This window comes from Myodes glareolus, chromosome 13 (assembly GCF_982192425.1).
Source record: "Myodes glareolus chromosome 13, mMyoGla1.1, whole genome shotgun sequence".
In the NCBI taxonomy this organism is placed as follows: Eukaryota; Metazoa; Chordata; class Mammalia; order Rodentia; family Cricetidae; genus Myodes; species Myodes glareolus.
This window is the reverse complement of record NC_142038.1, coordinates 50,197,794-50,216,723: the sequence shown is the minus strand read 5'-3', so window position 1 is coordinate 50,216,723 and position 18,930 is coordinate 50,197,794.

The following is an 18,930-nucleotide window of genomic DNA, read 5'->3' as shown; positions in this document are numbered from 1 at the left end:
GTGTGCTGAATTACAGATCTATTGCATCAGCCTTGATTACAGTCTCCTTGAACCAGGTGTCTTGAAGGACGACCCTCCTGTGATGGACTCGAAGTTTCTCCTCAGGCCTCTTGGGGCAGACACCATCATGCCCTGAGGCACTGTTGAGTGTACCCCTGTTCCTTTTCTGTCAGCACATGTGCACAGCTTGAAGTATGCACACCTGGATGGGGTACCCTTCAATTTGTTAAATGTTCAAAGCATGAACCTAACAGTAGGAGCTTTTAATATTTACCAGTATGAAAGACACAGCCTTCCACACTGCTTTGCAAATGAGCATTTACAGCCCGAAGGCTGGAAGAAATAAACTGAATCTTAGCAGAAAGGGTTCAAGTGACTACAGGTGGACAGAGAGGTCCATAGCCCGGAGGCGCTGCTCATTACACAGCACTCTTATTATACTGAGTATTTCTCTGTCCCCATTTCACTATCGAATGAAATGGAAAGAACTGGTGCATAACTTGCATGAGGATAAATGTTTGCCGAACGGAACAAGTGATACCGCCGTACCTGTGTGTAATACACATGGTATTTATGTGTCCAATATCATGTTTAATAGAGTCTCACCATGTAGCCCTGGCTGACCTCTAACTTGCTGCGTAGATCAGGCTAGCCTCAAAGGGACAGATCTGCCTGGCTAGTGTTGGTATTAAAGGTGTGCACCACTACATTTTATCTTTTCAGTCAGGGTTCAAGTTGTGCCATCTGCCCTTAACTTCACTCTGGTGTGTTTAGCACATGCAGGCATTTTGCAGAGTGACCCTAGATTTGCCAATCTGCAGTCTAAGGAAAAGTGAGAAAGAACTCCTAGGGGTGGGAGGGATCCTTGTGTATGTTTGGTGCTTTGCGTCTGGGGAGTGTATCTTAATGGTGAAGTATGTGCTTAATATGCACAAAGCCCTGAACTCACTCCCAATATCCTATAAAATAAATAATATTCTCGTAGGCATGGTTTTGTAATGTTGGATACCATTTCCTCATTTGTGTGGGGGAGGAGCTTTATCGAATGCACGTGGAGGTCAGAGGCCAACTTACAGGATTTGGTTCCTTCTACCATGTGGATCCCAGGCTTGATGGCAAATAACCATGGCACAGGCCCCATGATTGATGGTTTGGCATGGATAAGTAGTTTCAATTTAAGTACGTAGTTGCCATCCACTACTAGGAATTGTCATTAGGAGAATAATAATAGCTATTAAATATTAAGTACCCCAGTAGTAGTGTGCTTATTACACGGTTTCAAGTAAATACTGTTAATATTCCCATTTGGCAGATGAGGCTTAGAGTGGTTATATATGTGAATTTTGGTCTCAGAGCAATTGAATGATAAAGCCAGAATTTTAAGTCAGTCTTTTTTTTATTTTTATTTCTTTTTATTTTTCAAGACAGGATTTCTCTGTGGCTATGGAGCCTATCCTGGAACTAGTTCTTATAGACCAGGCTGGCTTTGAATTCACAGAGATCACCATGCCTCTGCCTCCCGAGTGCTGGGATTAAAGGCATGCTACACCAATGCTCGGCAAGTCAATCTGTCATATCCAGAACCTGCATTATACACCCTAAGCAAATCTGATCTTTCCTTTTGTATTCCCCTATAAAGAGATGAGCAGTGTAACACTGGCCTTCTCCACTCTTAATAGCAGTAACATTAGGTTGCAGAACTTCAAAAGTCGAAAAAAATGTCTCAAATTTGTAGGGTAACCACAATGTAATTCAAGGCTTACTATATAGGTAATTTAGAGGCCTCTGAGCTTATACCCCAGCCTGGCAGAACATTTTTAAAAGGTTGAAAGTAAAAATAATATGTGATATAAAACACAGGATTTATAACTATAACTTGTGGATTGTAAGAACTACAAATATTTTTTAAGCAGGGCTATGTTATATAGCCCAAACTGGCCCCAAACATGAATCATCTTGCCCCAGCCTCCAAGGTGCTTGGATTACAGACATTCACCTCCATCCATGGTTACTTTTATGTTTTTACAGCAATGTCTCTGTAAACTGGTGACAGAGATGACATTTTATTCAATGTCCTCAACGATAAATGTCATGTAGTGGCACCTCCCATCTTCAGGAAATACAAAATGTGGTGTACTTTAGGAATTTGTCACTTTGGTGGTTCTTAGTTTTTCATGTTCCATAACAGATTTCAGGAGGCAGTTCCCAGGCGTCTTAGCCACACAGCACCTGAGAGCATTTGGAGGTGGTTCCTCTCATGCCCTTTCCTGAACTTCCCTCGTGAAATACAGAGAGTATTAAATTCGTAGGTTTTGTTCGCTGAGATGCTTCCTAACCCTTGGATGCCTTCTGATGAGACAAAAAAGAAGTATAATACATCAAAAAAAAAAGAGGCTGCTTTGATTAGCTTTGATAGCTAGGTTTCAGGTTGCAGGGTAAATGCGGCCACACTGCACAGGTGTGAGTCAGTCTTGCTCTGCATTTTCCTTCAGGTTGGGAACTGTGGAGGCCCAAAAAGGCCAAAGGTCAGAAACTTGGAATTTGTTTCTCATTCCTTCAAGGTTATTGTGCTTTTACCACAGACAAAGCTCCCAGGTAGTTGTGAACTGGAGTTCTGCTTCCTCAAGGTTGTTGACAACAGGTGTGGCAAATTGCTGGACCTCCTGTTCCTGGAATAGGGAAGTAGTTTGTTCCCACCCAAACTAAGTTCCAGTTCCCTTTATGGAAATAACTTGGGATTCCACCCAGGGAGTGGTTTATCTACAGAGTGTTTGGTCTGGAGCTGGAGTCTAAGGCACAAGTCTAGGGCTTGAGGGTGACTTGGCCACTTGCTTTGTTCTAGCAACAGAATGTTTAACTAGGATTGTAGCCCATGACTTTCAACTGGTATGTTAATGAAATCACTTGCCTTTCTTCTACCTTTTGGGGTCAGGGGTATTTGAAGCAGCTGGAAATTAAACGCCAGCAAATTTTCTGTACTCACTGGAATTTCCTTCTGATAATATCCAATATGTTTCTCCATATTATTGTTTTCATTCGCATCTTCATATTCTTTACTATACTTCTAAATTCCCATGCCTCTACTCTGGAGAAAGGCATTTCTGTGGGGGCTGGCCCCGACAGGGAACCCAGTTACATATAAGGCAGATGGAGGACTCAAAAGAAGACTAACTGTGGGAATGGCAGGGATGACACAAGCAGAGGTTTGCTCTTGAGACCCGTGTAGGACATGAGGTGTGGTTGTTCATACCTGTAATCTCAGGATTTGGAGGGGGAGACAAGCAGATTAAGAATATGATGCTGGAAGAATTTTGCTGGGATTTTGATGGGCATTGAGTTGAGTGTCCTGGCATCTTTCTGGCTATTCTGAATAAGATATGTTGGACCCTAAAGCCCACTTACTGAGGAGAGGTCACACCAAGAGACCACCCTCACACTGCAATTGATGCCAAAGCAAGAGGAAGTTTATTGATTGACTGGCATGTTGAAAGATTCTAAATGCATTTGTAAGCCCCCTCAACCCTAAGACATTTTTCTAAAACCTTACACACTCTCTCTCTCTCTCTCTCTCTCGGAAGCCTGATAGTCGCCCCCCCCCACATGCTGGACTGTTCATCCTCCTGTGTCCTTGTGAATAATCTTCAAGCATAACTCCATTCTGGGAACTGAGGCAAAGACAACCCACAGATGTTGACTCAGTTCCTGATGTATTGATTTAGCCACTGGAACAAGGGCAGGATGGCCCACAGACGTTCGCCTTATCTCACCTGACCGCACAGCTATTCTCCTGCCCTGGAATAGACCAATCACTGCTAATAAGCCTTTGAATAAGCCAACCCAATAAGTTGGTAAACAACCTTCAGGTCCCCCCTTGTGTCCGTAGCTTTTCTCTTTAAAAGATGAGCTGTAACAGCTATCAGATGTCCTTCATATCCCAAACCTGAAGGGCCCTGTCATGACAGAATAAAAATCCTCTTGCTTTTGCATCAGTTGTGGTTGTGTGAGTGGTGTCTGGACCAACTCCTCCCTGATGTTTGGACTTTGAGTCCAACAGCGTCAGGGTCCCTCAGTCCTGGGAGGAGAAGGACCCCGAGTGGCTGTTACAAGCTAATTTTAAAGGAAAAAACCGCAGAAGCAAAAGGGGGAGTCCAGGAGTCATTTGTCAACTATTGTGCCTGACTCATTAATGATCAACTAAGTATAATTGGTCGATGCCATGGCAGGACAGGCAGTTGCTGGGTTGGTTGAGCAAGGAGGAACATCTGCAGGTCGTTTTGCCCCAGTTCCAAGAACTAGGTCTTGTCCGTGAAAAACCCGCAGAGCAATGGAAAGTGCCCATGGTTCCAGCGCACGTGTGGGTGATCATCAGGTTCCTGGTTCCCAAGGAGGGGAGGGCAGTAATGCTGAGGTGCCACCAGTCTTTCAGATAGAGTCCTGATCTTTATATCTGCATAATATCACTAGAGTTTTTATGTCCTTACTCTCTCGTTGCATCCATTCAAGCTCTCATTTTTTCACACTTGAACTCTCATAATTATAGTAAATCTGGTTCAGTCTATAAATCCATGTGTGTAGAAAATACCACATTTAATTTATTTATGGGTTTTTTCGTGTTTTTTTTTTTTTGAGGTAGGGTTTCCCTGTGTAACATCTCTGTCTGTCCTGGAGCTCACTTTGTAGACCAGGCTGGCCTCAAACTCACAGTGATCTGGCTGCCTCTGCCTCCTCTGCTGGGATTAAAGGTGTGTGCCAAGCCCAGCTGCTATTTCTTAAAGATAAACTAATCATATGCTTGAATTCTGACTAGTATGGGTTTATTTTTGCATTTTAAAATTATTTTTAAGTCTGTGTTTTGCTGTGTAACATCTGCAGGTGTTTGGAGAGGCCAGAGGCATCACAAACTCTGGGAAGTAGAGTTCCAGGCAGTTGTGTACAGCCTGATGTAATGGTTGTTGTGCCTCTTTAGGAGGCAAGCCACGCCCACTCCTCCCATCCACTGAGGCAGGCAGGGCTCCTTCCTGCTTACAGCCTTACTGTCTCTCCTTTCTGTCTCCCTCTTGCAGAGGCAGGTTCCATCTCTTCCTCTCTCTCTCTCTCTCTCTCTCTCTCTCTCTCTCTCTCTCTCACTCTCTGTCTCTGTCTCTGTCTCCTTCTTTCCTCTTCTCCCCTCCCTTCCATAATCACTAAATAGATATCCAACCTCCCTCTGCATGGCAGGCCTATCCCTGTCTCTGTCTCTTGCCCACCACCACCGCCACGTGTCCCCCTGTCCTGGACCAGACACAGCTTGGGGACCTGCAGCCTTCCCTGCCTGGGACTGGCTGCTCTCAGGGACCGCTGCCACCGCTTGGGGACCTGTAGCATTTCTGCTGCCTGCTGCCGCCGGGGATCCTGCTGCATTTTTAATTTTTCCATTTCAGGTGCTAGGAGTTGAACTGGATCCTCTTGAAGAGTAGTATGTGCTCTTACCCACTGAATCATGCATCCCTCTAGCCCTGTTTTGCTTTGTTGTTGTAGTTAAGATTTATTTAAAGTCTGGCATGGTGGCACACGCCTTTAATCATAGGTCTTGAGAGGCAGAGGCAGGTAGACCTCTGTGAGTTGAAGGCCAGCCTGCAGTGAGTGAAAATTAGGAATGAAGAGAGAACGGGGCCATTTTTCATTGCTGCTTTAATAATGGTATTTCATTGGTTTGCATCAACAAGGAAAAACCATGCCCTAGTAATGACACTCAAGCTCCATTTATCAGGGTAAGCAGTCGGGGCTACTCTGAATGATTCCCTCGGCCTTTGCTATCCTTTGACTTCCCTCCATGCTGCCCTATTCAGCCCTCACCAGAAAGCGTCTCTATTAAAACCCAGGTCTTGAACAAATTCACCTCCCTGCTACCAGTTCTAGGTAATCATCCTTCCAGTGATCACTGGTTAATAAATATGACTAAGTGGTTATACGCTTTTGGGCAGCTTCATAGGTTGTAAGTCTGTCTTCATGCAAATATGCGGACCAGAAGTCCAACTTCAGTTCATACATAACAGTATGCATGTATTTTTGCTGATGCTTCACTTTGGCAGACATCATGCTATGAATTGGGCTCTGCTGAAACAAGTGATACTGAAACAAGGTGACTACAGGGTCCTTTGTTTTACTGAAACAAAGTAACCACAGAGTAGTTACTGTAGCGGGAACAACAGGAAGCACGTACTTTCTGAGTAAAGACAGGCAATAACATCGTGCTCCTCCTTTCTGTCGAAGAATTATAATTGTCTATATCTGAGAAATGCACCCCTATCTCTCCTTCCCTAAGTCAGAGCAGATAAACAGCAAGTTGTGAGAACTGAGATGACTCTGGATGGGCCACAGACACTAGGCAGTGATTGAGCAGCAGAGAAGGCCTCATTGTAAAAGTAACAGGAAGAGATGAAAGACTTGATGAGAAGAAAAAGGTCATTTTGTCAGTCGTATACTAAATGTCATTTTTTTTTCAAGACAGGGATTTCTCTGTAGCTTTGAAGCCTATCCTGGAACTAGCTCTTGTAGACCAGGTTGGCCTCGATTTCACAGAGATCCATCTGCCTCTGCCTCCTGAGTGCTGGGATTAAAGGCATGTGCCACCACCGCCAAATGAAATGACTGGATATCTTTATCCACTACTTTTTTTTCCTTAGAGACAGGGTTTCTCTGTAGCTTTGGAGCCTGTCCTGGAACTTGCTCTGTAGACCAGGCTGCCCTTGAACCCAGAGATCCATCCTTCTCTGCCTCCCAAGTGCTCAGATGAAAGTGGTGGCTTGTGCTACCACTTCCCAGCTAAATGTCACTCTTAACAGTTCCTATCCTGATCATGGTTGAAGTTACTGTCTATGGGATTTAGGCAAGTCTGTATTATAGTCACAGAGCAATCCTTGCCTGAGTAGCTCATTATTTTCCAGAATGACTGAGATGTAGGTGTACTTGGGTGTGTCTACAGGTTTGAGGTGGAAGGAGTAGATGTCAACTCCTTTGATGAAATGACTGGATATCTTTATCATCATAAACTTAGTTTGATCTCTAGGTCAGAGCCAGAGACTGCCTTACAAGGAATTAAGACTTTTACATGGAAACATCAAGCCAGCAGCTGGAGTAGCAGCTCTTCATGTGCCTTTGGGCTCCCCTGGGCTGGTATGGTTGGTGATGTAAGGTCCAGCTCAGACCATAGAAGACAAGGCAATGAATACAAAATGACTGCATCAGATTGCCATAGCTGTTGTCCTGTTTGCAGACTTTGCTAGCATATGATCCTGGGGAGGCATCTTCATGGGCCTCTCTGGAATTACTACAGAAGCAATTGTAAGGACCTGTGCTTGTTTGGCTGAAGTGACTGCAGCCATAAGAGAAGGGAAAGTGTAGAAATGACAGAACTGAGACCTGGGCAGCAGAGGAGTTGACCTGATCCCCTCAACCCTGGGAAAACTAGGGTGCACTCAGGTATAAATCTAGTGACTTTCAGTAGGAAAGGGCATTGGATGACACTATTCCTGGGGCAGGAGGACAAGTATTTACCACACCAGATAGGGAACTAATGACAATCCAAAGTACTAAATCACCAAAATCCAACTTGGTTAGCACTGAGGTTTGTGTTTTGTTTTAATATTGCTTTTACATTCATTTTGCTTTGTTCATATGAATGCTTTTCCTGCGTTGATGATATTGTATCACATGCAAGCCTGTTAGATCTCCTGAAATTGTGGATGCCTGTGAGCCACCATATGGGTGCTGGAAATCAAACCCAGGTCCCCTGCAAAAGCACCAAGTGCTGTTAACCTCTGAGCCATCTATCGAGACAGAATTAAAGAGTTTCATTGGGGTTCCTTACAGAAATATGGTGAGGGATTACTTACAGAAGCAAAAACAACTCAAAGACATCTATGTCACCAAAGTCCACCTCAGCATGGGTGACAGCTCACAAAAGCAGAAAACCTGGGACACAGTGCACAGCCTGCAGGCAGCTCCACAGATTGAAGAGTTTCCTTTCTAGGTGCCTCAGCTGGTCTGAGCTTCTTACAGGCAGGTCAGTTTCTCTCTGATTCTTTCAAACTGGTCTATGTCTCTTCTAAGCACTTTTCTATTTTGCATCTTATATCTTAAGAACTTGTCCTCCAAGATGAAAAGTTTTAACCTTGGAGGAACGGCTGCATACCAAAGGGAAAGGTATGGACAGCAAAGTTGAGTTTCTATCTGCCAAAGTTGCTCTTCCCAGAATTAAAGGCACCAGAAGTTCTCTTATTAAAATCAATAAACTGCTTAAGAAACTGTCTTTGGAAAAAAACAAACAAACCAAGAATTGCTAGCACAATTTAAATTAAAATTAAAGGCACACACCTTTAATCCCAGCACTCGGGAAGCAGAGGCAGGCAGATCTCTGTGAGTTCAAATCCAGCCTGATGTACAGAGTAAGTTCTAGGACAGCCATGACTGCACAGAGAAACTCTGTCCCAGAAACAAAGAAGACAGACAGATAGGAAGGATGAAAGAAACTGACTTTTGGCTAGTAGATTTAAGTATACACCAAATAGCTGAACATATGGAAGATGGCAGCTCATAATAAATGCTGTGGATTTGGATGGTGCCTTTCCTGGCTCAGGATGTAGTGCCATGGGAAGTTCTCTCCTGTCTTCCCATAATGTCAGCATAGAGGAGGAGAAATGAATAAGCTGCTCTTCTGTCTGGACCAGGGCCTGTGCTTTGTTCCACATGACTTGCTTTATTGAAAGAGCCTCTACCAGGCCAGCCACGGTGGCACACACCTTTAATCCCAGCACTGGGGATGCAGAAGCAGTTGGATCCCTGTGAGTTCAAGGCTTTAGGTCTACTGATATGGGATTCCTCCCACCCCCGCCAGTGCCATTGGTTAATAAAGAAGCCCTGTCTGGAAATAAACTCTGTCTCCTAGAAACAAACAAAAAGCCCTAAACCCAGAAGTAGGGGTAAACTGGGGGAACTCAGCAAGAGAACTTCCATAACCCAAGGCCTAACAATGACAGATTGTCCTGGAAGCCAGAGAGAAGGTGCTTTGGTGTCCAGGCTGGTCCTTGCATGATCTGAAAGTCTCTCTATGGAGAGCATGTTGAGGGTGTTTGGAGTTTTAGCAGCAGAGCAGATGGAACATTGGGGATCCAAACTTGTCTAGCAAGTCTCTTGGTTACAGGACTCCTTGGATCCAGAATGGCTTTGTAGAGAAGAAAGGTTATGGGAACAAGGAGGCTGCTGCTCTTGATGAAAAAGTCAGAAGGAAAGAAAATGAGACTAACAGGGGTTGACAAGAGCTGTCTGAGTAAGGAAAAATGTTAGTGACTCTGCTCCACGCTTCAGAACAGTACATTCCTCTAGAGGGAGACTACCACATCTTTCTCCAGTTTACTAGTCTCCTTGAAGGAGTTGATACCTGTTGTAGGACGGGGCTGCCCAGAACCAAAAAAAACACACAGAAACTGTATTAATTAAAATCACTGCTTGGCCCACTAGCTCTAGCTTCTTATTGGCTAACTTTTATATTAATTTAACCCATTTCTATTAATCTGTATATCGCCACATGGCTGTGGCTTACCAGGTAAAGTTCCCAGAGTCTTTCTCTGGCGGCTCCATTTCTTCTCTCTGCCTCTGCCTCCTTTCTCCCAGCATTCAGCTTAGTTTTCTCCACCTAGCTCTGTTCCTCTATATCTCTGCTATAGGCCCTAAGCAGTTCCTTTATTTATCAGTGGTAATCACAGCATATTGAGGAAAATACCACATCAGATACTTTCTCTAATGGTTTGACAATTAGCCAGAGTTTTCTTCTATTATTTTGTTGAATATATTTTCTGGGCCTTTGATCCACAATTCTTCTCCTTCTACTCCTATTGTTCTTAGGTTTGGTCTTTTTATTATGTCCCAGATTTCTTGAATGTTTTGTGATGAAAATTTTTTGGATTTGCTGTTTTCTTTGATCAGAGCATTTATTTTCTCTATGGTGTCTTCAGAATCTGAGATTCTTTCTTCTATCTCTTGTATTCTATTGGTTATGCTTGATTCTGTAGTCTCTGTTCGTTTACCTAGATTTTGCACATCTAGCCGGCCCTCGGTTTGTGTTTTCTTCATTGCCTCCATTTCAGTTTTCATTTTTTGAACTGTTTCCATTACCTGTTTGGTTTTCTCTTGGTTTCCCAGGGTATCATTTACGGATTTACTCATTTCTTCCAACTTATTGTTATACTTCTCTTCCATTTCTTTACTCATCTCTTCAAACTTTTTGTTATACTTCTCATCCATTTTTAAGGGAGTTATACATACCCTGTTTAAGGGACTCTATTGCTTTCATAATGGCACTTTTTTCCACCTCTTCTGGATTAGGGTGTTCAAGTCCCTCTGTTGTAGGGTCGCAGGAATCTGGTGTTTTCATGTTGTTTTTCAGATTGTTGGAGGAATTCCTGCCTTGGTGTCTGCCCATCTCTTCCTTCAAATGTTCTCTAATGGATCTTCTGGTACCGGGTCAGGTTCCCCCCTCTGATGAATCTTCGGCTAGAGGATCAGCGCCCCTTACTGGCCAGGAATCTTGCTGAGCTGACACAGGGCCTAACTTTTCACTGGCAGGCTACTTAAACACTGGAACTCCCTCCTGCTGGGTTGCACTTCCAGCCCAGTCCCAGCCTGCAAGCCGGTTGAGCTGGGTGATTTTATGGCCCCCTCCGAAAAATATTTACAACAGTTATAAATTCAATTAGATTGTGAGTCCCAATAGAGTTACATTACTTACTCAGTTAACGTCTATTTCCAGAAAAATGAGATCTAGCACTTGCTCAGAGTTCAAATCTTTGAATGCACACAATTCGTGACATTGGGAGACAGACAACTGGAAAGCTTAACTCGTTGACAGTTCTAACGTTTCCAACATTCTCCCCACCTCCATGCTCACAGTTAAGAAAACAAGCATTCTCTCAGATACCTTGGGTCTCGAACCTCAGACAACCCTTCAACTCCCAAAAGTCCCAGATCCACAGTAAACCCATAGTAGCACCGAAACCCTTCTTCACCCCTGTGCAGCCGATGGGCTCCAGGTAAATTATTTGTGCCCAGGCCATTGGAGCACTGAATACAATTCTCATGTGATAAAAGCTGGTGACAACATTCATTTATCCCATACAGGTAAGAGTTGGAGGCCCCTCTTCTGAGACAGCCTATTTCTGATGGACCAGTTGTCCCTGTTAGACTTGTGAATCCATCTGCAGAAGTGCTACCTGTTATCTTTCTCAGAAGACAGGAATCCATATGACAGAGAAAGACCAAAATATCTGGAGGGGAAACTGACTAGAGCCAGAAAAACTGGAGTATGTGGAGGGCATGACCGTATGTGTGTGTTGAGGGTGTGATCACACAAGTGTGTGGACGGTATGATTGTATGTGTGAGTGTATGGAGGACTCGACCGTGTATGTGTCTGTTTGTGTGTGTGTGTGTGTGTGTAGGGTGTAACCACACATGTGAGTGAGGCTAGGCACGTTGGAGATAGGTTTTAGGAGACATGGTTTGAGTCTGCAGTATTACAATAGAAAGCTGCTCCCTGACTCAGGCTGGGACGTGCAACAGGCCAGGCACCCAGGTAACTCATCAAGCTGTGACCTCTTGCTTTTAAAGCTCCAACAAGTCAGTCCCTAGGGTCACCTTGGTAAAGATCTTGATATCTTATAATCGCTCATAAATTCTTCTAGGCAGGCTCGGTGGCATCTGCTCGTAAGTCCAGCTACTGTGAAGGCTGAGACATGAACTCAAGGGTTCGAGAGTAACCTGGGGAACATATGAGTCTGAGATTCCCTTTTAAAAGAAAAGATTTTCTTTTTGTTTTTATTGATTTTTTTTCTTTGAGATAAGGTTTCTCTGTGCAATACCCTACCAGTCCTGGAACTCACTGTAGACCAGGCTGGCCTAGTTCTTTTATTTAGTATTTTTTTCATGATATTTATTGAGCTCTACATTTTTCTCTGCTTCCCTCCCTGCCTCTCCCCTCCCCTTTCAACCCTCCCCCAATGAACCCATGCTCCCAATTTACTCAGTAGATATTATCTTTTTATACTTTCTACTTCCCGTATAGATTATATCTATGTAAGTCTCTCTTGGGATCCTCATTGATGTCTAGGTTATCTGGGATTGTGATTTGTAGGCTGATTTTCTTTGCTTTATGTTTAAAAACACCTATGAGTGAGTATATGTGGTAATTGTCTTTCTGTGCCTGGGTTACCTCACTCAAAATAATGTTTTCTGGTTCCATCCATTTTCCTGCAAAATTCAAGCTGTCGTTATTTTTTTCTGCTGTGTAGTACTCCATTGTGTAAATTTACCATATTTTTCTTATCCATTCTTCGATCAAGGGACATTTAGGTTATTTCCAGGTTCTGGCTATGGCAAACAAAGCTGCTATGAACATAGTTGAGCACATGTCCTTGTGACACGATTGAGCATCCTTTGGATATATACCCAAAAGTGGTGTTATTGGGTCTTGAGGAAGGTTGTTTCCTAATTTTCTGAGAAATTGCCACACTGACATCCAAAGGGCTTGTACCAGCTTGCATTCCCACCAGCAATGCAGAAGTGTTCCTGAAGGCGTAAGTCACAGACAATCCCACACCAGTTTGGAATTATGATTAATAGAATGGTTATTTATTCAAAGGGGAAAAAACTTACAGATTACCGTCCCAGACAACAGCCCCTCCGCGCGAACAGGAAAGGAGTCCAGGGGCCGGAAACGGAGCCGGAAGACAAAGAGAGAGTGGAGGACAGCCGCTGCTTTTTTTTAAAGGGAGAGACCACGCCCCAATGGGCTGGTAACTCAGCGGCGATTGGCTGAAGGAGCTGAAGGAACTCCCACAGCATCTCCCCCTTTTGTTTAAGTAAGAGAGTTCTAAGCCTACTACGCAATTATATACAATAAGTACAAACCTACGAAATTATATACAATAAATACAAATATCCTATTCTAACTAGCTTAAGTCTTGTATAACAAATAACTTGGCCAAGTCATGAAAGGAAAGTAACTACATTTATATAATCTTCAATCCCATCGAAGATCTGAGAAGGGAAATAATGTTATCTGAGTAATTAGGAAGTGCAATCAAACAACTTCCAGAACATGTACCAAATCGCAGAGACAACTGGCTACCTGGACAAACACCCAAAGTCACATTTGCAGCGTTGAAGCAACCAACTTTGGCTAAGGCCTGATGTAACTGACATACCATTTTCAAAGGCAAGAAACTTCAAAACTATCTTACCCTGTCTTGGCAGGATATGACAGTCTTGTTTTATCCATTTACGGATATTCTGTAACTCTGTCAGTAGTTGAGGTATGAGCATTTTTTTACCCAAAGGCCAGTTCTGCCAAGAAGAAAGGCTCCAGGTGGAGTGTCTTTGGTGCTCAACATTCTCTCGGGCATAGATCAGTGTTGCCAGGAGTGATTGTGTCTCCCTACCATAGAACTCTGAATTAGATTAAAGGCCATTTTCTACAGCTCTTTGAAGAGGTTGAAGATTATCTATCTATACTGAATATAATCTCTATATATCTAAAGAACCTGATTAGTCTAATTATAAATGACAAACTTAGATGACTGTTGATCTATATAATTCTCAATATCTATCTAACTTAAAGACTGAGATAATAAACAAGTGTGCAATAAATGAGGACAATGAGACCTCCAAATATAAACAATGTGCAAGTATACATTGCAATATGGTAAATATATATCAATACATAAACAATATATAAGTATCTTAATCAGAGGTAGAAGTGTACAATGCAATATGGTAAATATACATATATCAATACAATATATATATACAAATACATAAAAATGTTTTAAACAGAGGTAGAAGCATGAAGCATGCATGCATAAAATAGTCAACATAATTTAACTTTGTATCAATATATAAGAATCGATACCAATATGTTTGTCTAAAAGCAATAACGCACAAGTACAAATCTATTTATCCCATAATCCAATTATCCCTCCTTTTTTTTTTTTTTTTTTTTTTTTTTTTTAGGATTCCTGTGCTTATAAAATTCCTCCCCCAACCCTCAACCGTATACTAATTATAACCAACCCCTAAATGATGTCCCTAAACCCAAGGACAAACTTTATTGGGAGAGGGGACGTCGTTCTCTAGAATTACTTCCAGCTGTCATGGGGGCGACGTTCTTTCTGGGGGATCCTGTGAAAGTAAAATGATGGTTAAATTTCAAGATCAATGTCTTTTAAAATTGCAAATAGTCTCTGAGTATTTTGTGGAGGTCTGGCCAGAATGTTGTACAAAATGTGCACCATTTCAGCACGTTGGAACCGTCTTGTGCAGCTGGTACCCAAAACAGGTCTTGTAGTAGCGCTATCAGTATCATGACGTCATATCAACCAGGTGGAGTTGTTGTTATGGGGCCCCATCTTCTTCCTGGAAACTTCAAATGTCACTGTAGGAAAAACTCATTGTTCATTGTGGAAAACTTAAACATTAATTATATAGACATATACATGAATACCTATATTCAATGAGAGACATGATAGATATATTTAATGAAGGTATGATAGATATGAAGAAAAGTAAAGATGTTTTCTAAACTCATATTTCTTTCTGTCCCATATCATGGCTCTTGACATGAGACAGAAACTCCAGAAACTCTGGGTTTTTCTTTAAACAACAGGCTTGGAATTAGAGAGGGACTGAGCCAGAGTTCAACTCTAAAACCAGCTCTATAAATTTAGAAATATGATTTAGTATATGGTACTTACAGAACCTATTCAGTTTTCTTGATAGTCCCTATTGGGCCGTTATTTTCCATCTGTCAGTATTCAAATATCCAGGGTCCCTTGAACTTTTCAAAGATCAGTGTTTTCCTGTGGAGATAAGAACAGAACCCTGCCCCCATTCTATATGCTTTTCTTACCACCTGTATGGTTATCATCATTGTAGATGCTGTCATTTCTCCTTTCCAAGAGGTTTCTCCTCTTCAAATCGAACCTTTATTAATTTTGATGGTATCCACAATTTTTCTTCTCCTGTGGAAACAAGAGCAAAACCCCTTCCCCAACGTAGCACATCTCCTGGCTTCCATTGAGAGGTCAGCACGTCTTTGAAATAAACAGGTTGGTTTAGTTCAGAAGTTTTTTCCATTATCCAATGCCTCTCTGCTGCTGTTGTTCCTTTCTCATTAGCATTAAGAAAATTCAAGGTTAATAAAGCATTATGCAATCTATTTCTGGGGGTATCTTTCATCCCTTTCTGTTTGTTTAGCATATCCTTTATAGTACGATTTGATCTTTCTATAACTGCCTGACCTGTAGGATTATTTGGTATACCTGTAACGTGTTTTATATTATAATAAGCAAAGAAGCGTTTCATTTTCTTAGATACATATGCTGGACCATTGTCTGTCTTTATTTGTGCAGGTATACCCGTGATGGCCATAACTTCCAATAAATGTGTGATTACCGAATCAGCCTTTTCTGAGCTCAGGGCAGTTGCCCATTGAAAACCTGAATACGTGTCTATGGTGTGGTGTACATATTTTAATTTACCAAATTCCATAAAGTGGAACACATCCATCTGCCAGATTTCATTCCTTTGAGTACCCTTTGGGTTACTCCCTGCAGGCAATGGTGTTTGATTATAGAAAGAACAAGTAGGACATCTCTTTATAATGTCCTTAGCTTGTTGCCATGTAATGGAAAACTCTTTCTTTAAGCCTTTACTATTGACATGATGTTTTTTATGAAATTCTGAGGCCTGCAGAACGCTTCCAATCAATAATTGGTCAATTTCAGCGTTACCTTGTGCTAGAGGCCCAGGCAGACCGGTATGGGACCGGATGTGTGTTATGTACATTGGACAAAGCCTATTCCTAATTATGTCCTGTACCTCGATAAACAATGAAGTCAACTCTGTGTCATCTGGTATGAATTCAGCGGTTTCAATATGCAAGATAACTCTTTCTGCATATTGTGAATCTGTAACTATATTAAGAGGTTCTTTAAAATCCCTTAGCACCATAAGAATGGCATATAATTCTGCCTTCTGGACAGAATTATAAGGGCTTTGTTCCACCTTACTCAATTCTTCTGATTTATAACCTGCTTTCCCTGATTTATTTGCATTGGTATAAAATGTCTGAGCTCCAGTTATTGGAGCATCACGTACAATTCTAGGAAGAATCCAAGAAGTTCTCTTTATGAGGTTAAGTCTATCACTTTTGGGATAGTTGCTGCTAATTTCTCCCAAAAAATTAGCACAAGCTCTTTGCCATGGTTCATTATCTTCCCATAACTTTCTTATTTCCTCAGTAGTAAAAGGCACTATAATTTCTGCTGGGTCTATACCTGCTAGTTGACGAAGTCTCAGTTTACCTTTTATAATTAATTCTGAAACCTTTTCTACATAAGTTTTTAATTTTTTACTTGGTTTATGAGGTATAAATATCCACTCTAAAATAATATCTTCCCTCTGCATTAAAATCCCTGTAGGAGAAATTCTGGAAGGCAGTATGACTAGGATGGAACTAAGATTCGGGTTGACCCTATCCACATGTGCCTCCTGTAATTTTTCCTCAATCATTGTCAGTTCCTTTTCTGCTTCAACTGTCAATTTTCTGGGACTATTCAAATCCTTATCACCATCTAAGGTTTTGTTTAAATGAACTATTAGATCAGGTGTTATCCCAACAGCTGGTCGTAGACTGGAAATATCTCCTAACAATCTTTGGAAGTCATTAAGAGTCCGTAACCGGTCTCTCCTAATTTGTGCCTTTTGTGTTCGAATTTTCTCTAACCCTATTCTGTAGCCTAGGTAATTAATAGAATCTCCTCTTTGAATCTTTTCAGGGGCAATTTGTAATCCCCACCTAGGCAAAACTTTCTTTACTTCTTCAAACATACTTTCCAAAATATCTTTATTTGAATCAGATAATAAAATGTCATCCATGTAATGATAAATTATGGACTTGGGAAATTGCTTACGAATTATTTCCAGTGGCTTATTAACAAAATATTGACACAATGTGGGACTATTGAGCATCCCCTGTGGGAGGACAGTCCATTGATATCTCCTAGTAGGCTGAGAATTATTATAAGTAGGCACTGTGAAGGCAAATTTTTCTCTATCCTTTTTTTGCAAAGGTATAGTGAAAAAACAATCTTTCAAATCAATAACTATAAGAGGCCATCCTCTTGGTAATAGAGAAGGCAAAGGAATTCCAGATTGTAGCGGACCCATAGGCTGAATTACCTTGTTGACAGCTCTTAGATCTGTCACCATTCTCCATTTACCAGATTTCTTTTTTACAACAAACACAGGAGAATTCCAAGGGCTGGTTGATTCTTCAATATGGTTAGCATCTAGTTGCTCTTGTACCAGCTGTTCCAAAGCCTGTAACTTATCTTCAGCTAGAGGCCACTGCTTGATCCATATTGGCTTCTCAGTTAGCCATTTTAAAGGTAGGGCTGTTGGTACCTCTAAAGGTTTGCTATTGGCTGTGTGTTCTTGTACAGCCTGAATGGCTGGTGACCTTTTTCCATAATACCTCATTATATCCTTCCCAGAATTGTGAGTTCCTGGAACTACAGGAATGTTAATCTGGGTATTCCATTGCTGTAGCAGGTCACGGCCCCATAAATTTATTGCAATATTTGCTATATATGGCCTTAATCTTCCTATTTGCCCTTCAGGCCCTATGCATTCCACCCATCTTGTGCTTTGTTTTACACGAGATAGGGTTCCAATTCCCAGGAACTGAACATCTACCTCATGAAGAGGCCAATTCGGATGCCAGGATTCTGGAGTAATTATACTTACATCCGCACCTGTGTCTAATAAGCCTTCAATAAAAATGCCATTTATACAGACTCTTAGCTTTGGTCTTTGATCGTTAATATACGTTTGCCAAAATATACGTTTACTCTGTCCTCCTGAATTTTTTGACTCATTCTCCACATGTAATTCATCATTTAGACCAGTATTACTTTTTACGGCAGACATTGGAGTTTTTAATTTTCTTGGTGAGACACATTTTCGACTGTAACTGGGAATGACTGGGCCACTTTTGGCTTGGGGGCCTGCGAGAGGCCCCTCAAGGAGTTTCCCGATGGTATCGGGTTGCCTTGTCTGTCTGTTGTTGACCTGCATTCGTTGGACCAATGTCGGCCTTTACCGCATCTTCTGCATATACCTGAAGGCTGAGATCTCCTACTTTTGTCATTCCCAGAGGAGATATTATTCCTAGGATTTCTTTGCCTGCAATCCCTTTTCAGATGTCCTAATTTACCACAATTAAAACACCTGGTAGTTTGATGTCTCCTCATAGCTTTGGAAATCGCTTCTCCTACCCAGGATTCATCGTTATAGCTAAACATCTCAACATTCATTGTATGCTGTATCCATTCTTCCATTGGTGCTGATCTAGATCTTAAAGGCCCAATTATCTTTTTACATTCAGTATTTGCATTTTCAAAAGCTAGAGATTCAAGAAGTATTCGTCTAGCTTCTGGGTCTGTTACCCCTATGTCCAGAGCCTTAATTAATCTTTGCACAAAGTCAGTAAAGGGTTCTCTCTGTCCCTGCCTAACCCTGGTATATGATTCGACCCTTTTTGCTGGATCTTGTATTCTATTCAAAGCATTCAAGGCTGCTTTGTGACATAAGGACAGCACTTCTTCATCATAAAGAGCTTGGACCTGTGGATCAGCATATGCTCCTACACCAAGAATTTGATCTTGGGAAACCTCCACACCTTTTGCTCTTCCTTGCTGTTCCATATGTTTGGATTCTTCTCTGAAATAAATTCCAAACATCAAGGAAGGCCCTTCATCAAAAACTGCAGACACTAGCTGAGAGAAATCATGGGGGGTAGCTCTGACATTAGAAGCCCAAGTCCTTATCATTTCCTTAAC